The 11,593-nt window shown below is 40.7% G+C and overlaps 1 long non-coding RNA gene across 1 annotated transcript; it reads left to right on the top strand.

The window, feature by feature from the left end:
- The first annotated feature begins 1,564 nt into the window (after positions 1-1,564).
- On the top strand, positions 1,565-3,822 carry LOC132998544 (uncharacterized). Its single transcript, XR_009677985.1, has 4 exons — positions 1,565-2,947; positions 3,169-3,267; positions 3,387-3,480; positions 3,572-3,822. It is a non-coding gene; the product is annotated as an uncharacterized LOC132998544 (long non-coding RNA).
- Positions 3,823-11,593: the final 7,771 nt, after the last annotated feature.

Here is an 11,593-nt window from a genome sequence, read left to right on the forward strand (position 1 = left end):
TTCATCAGTGCATTCACCGAACCCTTCGTAATTGGACAAATAAAATATTATTTCTTTAAAACATAGGTATATATTTTGTTAGTGCACAAAATTAACCATGCATCAGGTGCACACAAAATCACTGTGTTCAAAGAACAAAACCAACAAACATTTCACACAAAAACAAAACTAATATAATAAATAATATTTATTGCAACTAGCGACTTTTGCTGTTGCCTTACATATACAGTGTCAGAAATGCCCGGCTTCACCTTGGCAAGTGCGACTCTTATATCATTTTCACAACAAAGTCTGTTCCTTTTCTTAATTTTCATGTCTACCATCCCCGAAAAGCATCGCTCGCAAAAATAAGTTGTAACAAACGGTGTGAGTATCTCAAGGGTCACCAAAACGTTGAGAGCGTTGTTGTTCTGAAGAGTTGCTGTTGAAGCTGGCTCTGCTGAATGACGTACAATCACAACAGCCACAAGTCGACTACTGAGCGCACCAAGTTCCCTGCAGCACAGATATCAAAGCTAAGCAATGTGGCGTGATCAGCTGCAGCCAATGACAGCCAAGCGGAGGGGGACTTCACGAATAAAACGAGTGGGCTGAATTTCTTTTGTGTAACAAATTTTTACTAAGCAACAAAATATTTGTAATCTGACACAGCGAAGAAAAATTGTATGTTGCCAAATTGTCTGCAGCCAATTTTTTGACGGCCGAAAAAAACGCCCAGATATTGCCAGTGTGAACCGGGCTATACTGTGTGTGTCTTGACCCCTGCCGAACCCCCGAGAGTGCCTCACCGAACCCCTGGGGTTCGATCGAACCCAGGTTAAGAACCACTGGTATAGATGCTTTCGCAACTTGCTTTATGAACATGAGGCCAGACAGGGAACAGTTGAGGCCTCAGACAGAGTCATGATTGCCTCCGCTGAGGCCAATATATTGTTGAGTAATGCCGTTGCTTCTGCTAAATTGGTTGAGGGCTGTTGAGCACATGGTTGAGATTCCATCCTTGATCACCTTCCTTTTTAACTGAAACACCTTCCGTTTCAACTGAAACACCTTCCTTTTTAACTGAAACACCTTCCGTTTCAACTGAAACACCTTCCGTTTCAACTGAAACACCTTCCGTTTCAACTGAAACACCTTCCGTTTCAACTGAAATTTTCATATGTCTGTATGAGAGCTTTTCATATGTGCGTGTGAGAGCTTTTAATAAGTGTGTGTTAGAGCATTTCAGTTGTGTGTGTGAGGGTATAGTTTTTCAGTAGTGTGTGAGAGCATTTCAGTTGTGTGTGTGAGCGTATAGTTTTTCAGTAGTGTGTGTGAGAGCATTTCAGTTGTGTGTGTGAGAGGGTATTCTGAATAATGTCCCTCACGGCCCCTCATACAATTTCATGTTCCTTTGTAAACTACAGTTTGCTCTATTTGCAGCCAAAGTGAGATGACACACACACACACAGACACACACCCACACAAACACACGCACACAGACACAAACACACGCACACAAACACACACACACAATTTCAGTTTTATTCTGGAAAGAAAAAGCTTTGAAAAACAGTCACTGCATGAAAAGAAGCGTTTGTGTCAATCTGTGTCGCAGAGAAGTGTTGGCACATCCTTCGGTTAACGACTTTCACACGTATCTGCAGGCAGCAAAGGAAACGCTCAGGGTTCCTGCAGTTGTCAAGCCTGTGAGCTGTTGAGATTTGACCCCCCCTGCTCCAACTCCTAGAGGACGCTTTCATATGCAAATGACAATGCTCTGAGCTTCACAAATGCAAATCAGTTTCCCTGAGAGCAGATAACACCAATGTGTAAGAGGCACCAACAAACTATCTGGCTGAGTAAACCAGGCTTAAAATAAATATTAAACCTGAAATTTTAAATTGTTCTTAAGTAAGTAAGTGTGCTATAATGAATTATATTGTATACCACGAACAAAGGTCAATGCAGTCAAAAGAAATGAAACAATGCACTTTATTTCAAATTTTTATTGTCATCCAAAACAATCCTAAATCTCAACAACTGTATAGAGTGGCATGATTACAGTCACTTTTTCAATTGTGCTGGTTAAATGCACAGAGGAAGTGTAAACCACACCTCTACCAGCAAATAAATGATGCTGGGTATGATCATCTGTGTCCTGTAAGCTCCAAACTTCTACTGGCTTTCCATAAAAATATCTGTCCTCCCAAAATACTGGCATCAAATTCACATGTCAATGGCAAACTAAGCTGTTCCATGAATTATAAATGGTACCTTTTCACCACTACTTTCAAAATTGCTATGAAACATTCATTGATTTAATGATTTATTTTTTCAGTGTAATATTTAATCCCCCATGGACTGCACAGTGACAAAACACAGCAGCCGGCTGTTTGGATACAACATACATCTCCACTCAGTTTGATTATTATTTTAAATATAAAGGAGACACAATATAGAGCTTAAATTCCTTCATAATTTGAACTTCAATTGTCTAATTGTTGTTATTAAACTTTCTCAGTATTCCATTAAAACAGTCAACACTTTTATCCAAAGCGACTTACAATAAGTGCATTCAACTATAAGGTTACGAACACAGAACAGCATGAGTGAATCATGTGTGTAAATTTACTAAACACCACAAAAAATAAACCTGGCCTCAGTCAAATACTTATCCCATGAAGTAACCGCTGCTCACGTCACCCGCTCGCGTCATCAGCTGATGGACTCGTCCAATCAGAGCCTCGTAAACGCCGTGCAGCAGCGTCGAGTGTCCCGCAGACAGGAAGCGGGTCGTGTTTAGCTTGTCCCGTACGAGTGACTCTGTCTTCGGGGTAAATAACTTGCTGAAGTCGACACGACGCTGTTCCCTGGAGGAGAAGATGAGTGCGTGTGGAGGCAGAGCCGCGGGCCCGGTGTGGACGAGTCGAGGCGGAGAAGACGGAAGCACAGTCCCTGAGTTACGGTGAGCTAGAGACGCCATGCTAACCACTAAGCTAACTGGTACATCTGAAAGCATGTCCGCCACTCTTTGGGATAGCGAGAAAGTTGCTAAAATACGAATACAGCATCGAGTGCTGGAGCAGATCTAGTGCATGTGTAAATATGTATGAATTACTTAGATGTAACAGTTTGTTCTCGTTAAGTTTTTTCATCAACGTGACTTTTTTCTGTATGTTTTCACAGCCTCAGCCCCCCCCCCACACACACACACACAAACAAAGAGGCGTTAGGCTGAGACGCTGAAAGTCCGGATTTAAAGTGCAGAAAATTAAGCCATTGAATGTAAGTAACTGTTTATGAATTGTTTTGGTGTTTTTTTGCTGTGGATCTTCCAACGGTGATGCAGCGCGGCTATTTCCGTTTATTAATAATAAAGTCATGTTACATGTGTTGTTTTCCAGCTGCCTGTCCATGACGTACAAAGACACACTATGAGCCAGTATGATCCGACCAGACCTTACATCAACATTGAGGAGTTGTCGGAGAAGAAAGAGGGTAAGGTTATATTCATTAAATAATTTTCCAGTTACATGTAAAGGTGTATGTTGTCATTGAACTGTGCTAATTTTACTGAATGTGTTTACAGCTGATTGAAGCGGGACAGATGACATGGATCCATCCTTCCATAGCCAGGAGCGCACCGACCTGTGTCCCACACTTCATATAAGACTGGAAGCTACACTGGATCTCACAGCTACACACCACAGACGTCTACACACTGGAGAAGAGTCCCACAAAGAAGTCATGACCCAGAGGCTGCAGAGAAACATTTCAAGCCTCACCTGAGATTTTGTACAATATTTTTGCTGTATGTAAATAAAGCTTTGACTCCACATATACCTTGTTCACATTTGTTCCCTGTACAATATGTTCACCTATAGCATCAAGCATCACATGAATGTTTAGTTTTAATTAACTGCAGTGCTTTTGGTAAAGGCTTACTTATAAATAATAATAAATATTAATATATACATTTTTATTATAAATATTGTGTGGGAGGGGCTTACCCCACGTGCGGAATGCTGTGACCCCACGTGTGCACTGCAATGACCCATAAGGTGACCAATAGCAACACTTCTACCAGCCAATCACGAGTGACATTAGTTTCAAGGGTCTGTGGTTTCCTCCAATGGTGAGTAGAGAGAGGTTCTAGCCAGCGGCTGGACTCCGATTCATATGCTAATTAGATCACACGTCGCGATCGGTCCGCGCGGCGGCGCGAGCCCCCCCGCGGCTCTCTCCTTTGTTCTCCAAATCCCCCTTAAGGTCCGCAAACGCCGATAGACCCACCTTGTCTTCACTGGCGAACGCCGAGGTAACATCATGGAAACAGTTGGTTACAGCAGGGGATTAGGCCTGTCCGTAGAGGTTCACTGTGACAATAATACTGCTTTTCGTCTAGTGAGTGTCTCTGAATATTTGAACTGATGCTGGTGCTACAAACGTCTCATTCTTTATGTAAGTATTAGGGGTACTGTATAGTTTTCACTTAAACCGACACACAGAGGAACACTTTTCCCTCAGCAGCCCCAGCCTGGTTAATAGAAAAATTATGTTTTTTTAAAAACCTTTCCACCCTTCAACTGTTGCTTTATATTTTTTGCTGGTTCTCGGTTGTGCTCGCGTCTCTGCTTTAGAGCAAAAACATATTTCTAACCCCAATATGCACATGTGCACTATTGCACCTGGAAAATATAATTCAGAAAAAACATACAGGTAAAACCTATAGACACTTTGTGACTTCTGTCTTTATTCCTTCCTGCCCAAATTTCATATTTCTTACATAATTTTCTGTCTTTTTCCAGATTACTGCATTTACATTCATACACCCAATACACTGTATTGTCTTACATAATTGCTTTTCTGGATATATTCATTCTAAGAAATGAAAACTGAAGCAATGCAGCATGTTTATTAATTTTTTGAATCCCTCTCCAGAGGTCACATTACAGGCCTCGCACATTGTGAGTGTATGTGTTAAACATGCATTCCAGTTAGCAGGCATGGTGAGAAGATGCTGCTAACAGTTCCAAATCCATAATTGACAGGAAATGTGGGAAGATAGAGAGGGAGAGTGTGCCATGAACCAAAGTTCACCAGGCTGGGGGGTCAAACTCTGCGCATGGCGGTTTGTGATATACACCTTAACAGGGGCGTCGTTAGGCCTGTTTTAGGGGGGCTGAAGCCCCCCTAAAATGTTGTTCAGCCCCCCCAAATAATTATTGGGATTTAAAAAAAAAAAAAAAAAAATGTTTTTTTAAATTAAACTATTGTTTTACACATGGACAAGTTATTTATTACGCTAACATGCTATATATGTGAGTGTGTTTCTGGTTTGTATGTTTTCTCCCCCTTCAAAACATTGTTCATTACAATCCAATAGCCTCTCATCATACTTAACAATAAAAGAACGGGCACTAGGACCTTGGGGAGTCTGCATCGCTGCTGCGCTGGCTTTCTCACTCTGCCAAGTAACGTCTCTCATCAAGACAGCAGGATTACAGCCAAGGAGTTTAGCTCATAGTAAATGATGCACGGACTGAAATTGTAAGTACAGGTAGTTACAGTATGTGGCTATCTGTAGTTGTTAATGATTGTTACCTGCTTAAATTTAGGTTTACTTGAGGCAAATGAAAGGGAATATTGTAATGAGCTATGTTAACACTAAGCTAGCTAGCTAGCTATTTTGTTTGCAAATTTGAAATGTAAGAAATAACTATCGACAGCTCTCTATTCTTTGTATTAATATCTATCTCTAGTATTTTAAAACAATAATATCAGTGCATATAGAATGTTGATGTTTATAATCAGTTAATGCTAGTAAAAACTAAATGTCATAGTGTCCCTCATAACGCTATTGTACTGGTATATCATCCAATTCATTGACCAGATGGATATAAGAAGATTCTTTAGCAGAGGTGACAGCTCTGCCCTAGTCAAAACAAGTATATCCGTCTTTCCTTTACAAGCAGGAAAATGATTTCTCTCTATTTGAGAAAAGTTCATATTTGTGTTGTCAAATTTCACAATGACCCTGAAATTCTGTCTCTTTTGTTATCTTATACTGAATGAATGCAAGCAAAAATACAGAGAAAAATCACACTCTTTCTGATTGAACCAATCTATGAACTGTCTGAAACAATGGATATCCGCAGCCCCAAATGAGCCCAAAAAAAATTGGCGCGCGCTGTGCGCGCAAACATTCAACATCCTCAGGGGCTAAGCCCCCCCTTTCTTTCAATCCTAGAAACGCCCCTGCACCTTAACCATTAGGCTAAGGCTACTGGTGTAGACTTTGACTAATCATGGCACTAGAGGACCAGAAAAGCTCTTAAATCCATCCTGTGGGGAAAATAATGCTTGTATCCAATGTAATGGCTTTTCCTTGAAACATTTCAGTCCTTAGAAAACATCACCTGGGAACCACGAATGTGGGCAACAAGTTTTTGCCACGCAATCCAGTGGATAATTAAAAAAACACAAAATCTGCTGGTGGCAGCACAACATCTAAAAAAACCATTCAGAATCATAATATCTGTGAGAAATGCAATCGTCAGAAACGTCAGGGGTTCCAAAGTTATTACCGTTCCTCCTCTTGGCTGCATGTGAATGTGATTTGTGAGAGACAGACTAAACCTTTCTTGTTATTTAACACTTGATGATTACTGTGTTCACAATCTTGAACATCACACAAATAGAAGAAGTACCAAATATAACACTTACTGACACTCTTTTAAATCCCATTAGCTCTTACAAAGCAATCTCATCCAATGTCAACACTTTGCTCACTTCACAGTGCTGCTATAATTTAAGTTGCGAAGGCGTTTTTATATTAGCGCAGATGGAGCCTGCATAGGTGAGACCCGAGGACCAGAAATAAATTGTTTTGAGTGTCTTGATTTTTCCTCTGCTTAAATGTCACTTAAAGCAGCTGTAATCTCATTGCTGCTGCTATATGGTACCTGACGAGGTGTTTATCCTAAAAAAAGAAGAAAAGCAAACCCTGACCACAGGCCCGTGAAAGACAGCTGAATATCAATCTGCAGGAAAATGAGAGACGCTGAACTAAAGCATTATTTCCTACAGTAAAATGGCATGACTCACAGCCACTTTATCCATCATCTTGTTTTGAATTTTTTATTTTAAACACATGCCTTTTAAAGCTGATGTTGAGGCTCTGAGACTTCTCATTGCTGTTAAGGACCACTCAGGCTGGTTTATAGAGCCTTTGAAAAACATCAAGAGAAAGAGCAACAGCAAAGTCAGAAAACAACTGTATAGTTTTAGCCTCATTAACGGTCGTTGCTTGTTTGGGCCTGTGGGCAAAGTGATGAACCGATGTCTACTGCAATAATAATAAGAAATCAGAATCCGTTTGTTGACTGGATGAATGAAATCAATTTCGATGCTGGTGAACTGATCGGTCACAGTCAGAACGGCACTCCAGCTTGTCCTCTGCCAATACCCAACACACTTACACACATTACTAGATCTCCGTCCACGCTGTCTCAGAATGTTAGACAAAATAAATAAATAATACACATTTTGCTTGAATAAACCCGAGCAGGAGTGAAAACATAACCTTATTAAAGGAGGTAATTAAAACTAATCAAGAATAACCAAATTTAATAAATGCAAGTGTAAACCACAGATGTGATCAGTAAAAGTTGTTTATTAAAACATGGTGTTGTGGCAAATCTTTCCCTAAAATGTCCCGTACATGCTAATTGTTCTAATCATGGGTCAATGTGTTCTTGTATTACAACTGCCTGTTGATATAACATTTTCAAAGTGACCTGAAGTCTTAGTAAAAGGAACTGGAATCAGCATTTGGAATATATACATTGGAAAAACTGATCCCTCTTCATGTCATCTGGACACTTTATTAGGAACAGTCGACTTGCTCTGTAAACGCAGACGTTCATTGCACTGATCACACAAAATCTTGGGAACATTTGAGATTCTGCCCCTTGTTGACTTGATTACATCAGATGACACATTTCTCAGCTGCAGAGTCGCCCTGTAAATGTAATGTTCAGTTACATCTCTAAGGTTTTCTGCAGTTTTCAGATCTGGTGCATTGAACTCAATACCCTGTTCATTAATCCAGTTTGAGACGTCTTCTGCTTTCTGATCTGGTGCATTATCGTGCTGGATGCAGCGGCCATTAGAGTAGATGGTTAAATTATGGACGTAGAGAGGCAGCAACAGTGTGGCAGTCAAATGATGATTGATTGGTATAAGGGGCTCAGCGTGTGCCAAGAAGATATTTCCCACACCATTACACCACTACCAACCTGGACTGTTTACATAAGGCATGTTGGGCTCAAGGATTCAGGCTGAAGCCAAATTTCCGACGCTGCCGTGTTCGTGCTTCAGCAGAAATTCCGCCTCGAGGTTTGATGTGTTATTCAGGGAGATGCTTCTCTGTTCACAACACTTTTAAAGAGTGGTTTATCTGAGTTACTGTAGACTTTCTGTCAGCTTGAACCACGCTGGCATTCTCCTTTGACCTCTCTCATCACTGAAGGCGATTCTGCCCTCAGAACTGCTGCTCACTGGATGTTTCTTTGTTTTTGGCACCAGTCCGACAAAAGAGACTGAAAATACCAGTTTCAAAAAAGACTCAAACCAGACCGCCTGACACAGACAGTCACGCAATGGCTACAGTCACTGAGATCACCTTTGTTCCCCCTCTGTGATTTTTTTGTTCGATGGGATTTCTTTGGTTTGAAGAGTCACAGGAAATTCAGATCTTGGTTGTTTCAGATCCTGTGTTTTGACTTTGGCTGGGGCTACTGGGTTTACACATTCTATTTAAATTGCTCTGTGGATTTCCTTCTGCAGTTCAGACACGAGCATATTATTTGAGCTGGAAACCCGAAGAGTGAATAAGAAAGTGCTCGTCTCTATGTAAGTGTTAATCCTGTGGTAGACTGTAAACCTGTCCTGTCCATAGTCAAACCTTTTTTGGACATATTGCTTATTCGGAGGAAAAGCAATTTATAAAATAAATCAAAGGTTTGAAATTTCATTGAGGTAAAGCCGTCCAAATATATCTGTTTTATCTTCCTTGTTGTGTCAATACAGGATGACGTCTGAAAGTATATTTATCTTATATACAAATTCGAGAAATAATCCACAGTGCAATTCCTCAAAAATACTACAAATCAACATTAAAGGGTAAGTAAGGAAATAAATGTCCAATATCAAAATGCTGCCTGCGAGTCAGCACCTCACCATGAATGTGCTTCCAATAAAAAATTTGTGCGATTACATTGTGTGGTAGTCAAAAACAAAGTGAGTCATTACTTGAATATTTGGCATAAACATCATTATGAGGTACAACAGGTCAATGCAAACATGTGACACTGGTGGACAGAGTGCATTTATTGTTATAGCTTCTTAAAGGGGAAATGTTATATGAGTAAGGATCTAACCTTTTCATTGCTTTTTCTTGACATCGACACTCAACATAGTAAAGAACACACAAAGTCATTTTTCATGTCGGTGCGGAGATGTTGTGTAACAGGTTTTCTATAACTTTTGATTTGAAAAGCTTAAATATTGGATATTCCAATTCTGTGTAACACTGACAAATTAAATAGAATTTTGCGAGTGGGAGCCTTTATTGATTTATTTAACACAACCTTTCGGCTTCTCTGCCAATAACCCATTCAACTTTTTATTCACCTTTCTATTGGCAAGCAGGGCAGTTGTCCCCTGATACCAGGCTTTTTTTGTATTAACAATGAACCAAACATCTCTTTGTGAAATGGGAAGGTTAATATTCCTGACTGTATTCACTTTGTATTTATCAAGGACAGTTGCTCCCGTGAGCTGTCCTGTGCAAAGTGATGAATAACTTTATGAGTTGGCAGACTCAACCTCAGATTAACAACGTGCCCGTACTGGACTGTGGAGAAAGGACTGCACTGCTTATGTTGCCGTGTTCCTCCTGGATGTTGCTGCACTGCTGCATAGAGGGCACGTGCACTGGAGGAGGTTCGGCAGCTGGACAATGCAGCACTGACAGAGGACACTGACATGAAGGTAATCAGAGCAAAGTGCCAGGTTATGAAGGTTCCCCGTGTGACAGCTCTCAATAAGCCTGGAATTACAAGTCACCTGGTCAAAAAAAACCAGCTGATCAATAAACCAGTGAGGCAGGAACTGATTTAACAACCCAATACAAGCGCACAAAACTCTATTGAATTTGTGATACTGTTACGACTTAATGTTTTGTATCGAATCAGTTAGATTTGTATTTCTGTACTTTGTATCTTTGAGTCAGTCACCCAACAAATGGAGCCAGTGTTCTCTCTCTCTCTTTTTAATGCAGCTTTTAAAACAGACAAACTGAATTATAGGTTAAAAATAATAATGCATTTTGTGGACTACTTACAAAACTCACTGTTGCTGTGGAAAGAAATATAACAGGAGTACTGACTTTATTAAGCCTTGAATAAAAGAGTGCCTGACGGAGAAGTGAATCATACGCACAAGGACATGGTGGAGACGAGCTGCACACATCCCGGACAATGAGCGAGATCCACAGCACAACTATTCAGCTTAAAGGTTATTTGAGTTTGTGGAGACAGGTGCAGAATAAACTTGAAAAAGAAAGGAGGCAAGAAAACACAAGTAAAGGCTAAAAAGTGTCAGTGGAACAGAGAGGTAGTCAGGAGATAAGAGACAAGGAGGCGCAGGAGGTACGCAGGCTGGGAAGATAAGAGAACAGGGAATGGTTTGCATGATATCTCGATGCAAAACAAGGGAGTAGAACGTGCGGGAGACACGGCAGAAATGTTCATTAGATTTGGGAAATTGAGAAAAGAGTGGAGAGGAGGATTGAAAAACATCCTTGGAAATGAGAAACGAAAAAGCTACCTTCAGGTCTTTTATGGCTGATCAGAGGACATTTGGCGCAAACCTGTTGTCCAATGACAAGCGAGCGCTCACAGCCGCTTGGTCTTTGTCCCCACCAACACACCTGGCGACCCCCCCCCAACCCCCCTGTCCTACTCGCCAGCTTTGCCTCCATGCGGTTTCTTCCTCTGTTCAGGCAGATTGAATTTGTATGAGCGGATTCTGCCTTTATATCATAAAAGAGGTATGAAGGGTTTTAATTTATACCTTTGTACTTACTTGACACTTACTTGACACTTATTTGATATCCCCATGATATTCATATTTATCATTTATCATATTTAACCCTTCACAGCCATGGCTAAATTCTGCAGAGTGCAGAACCTTATATTGCACCATAGAACGTCAATCCATTGAGAATAAGAGGGTGTGGATGTTTTGTTTTAATTTTTAAAAGTCTGGTTTTGATATAGTGCTTCAGGGTGCATGATAAATATTGCACTCTTTGTTCCCTCGTGTACAAAGTCCTGTTCTGATTCTGACTTGGACCTTTAAACTGACCCGCAGGCGGAGAAGACAATGCTGGACACAATGGAATGTCATGTCAGTGTAAAGGGTTGAAAGTGGAGTGTGGGCAAAAGCAATGGGCCACTCTCCTCTGCCATACTAATGGGCTGCTTTTGAGACACAGAAAGCTATGTTCGCTTCTCACCATGGCAACTGATGATTGGAATTTTGT

Source organism: Limanda limanda, chromosome 3, assembly GCF_963576545.1.
Source record: "Limanda limanda chromosome 3, fLimLim1.1, whole genome shotgun sequence".
NCBI lineage: Eukaryota > Metazoa > Chordata > Actinopteri > Pleuronectiformes > Pleuronectidae > Limanda > Limanda limanda.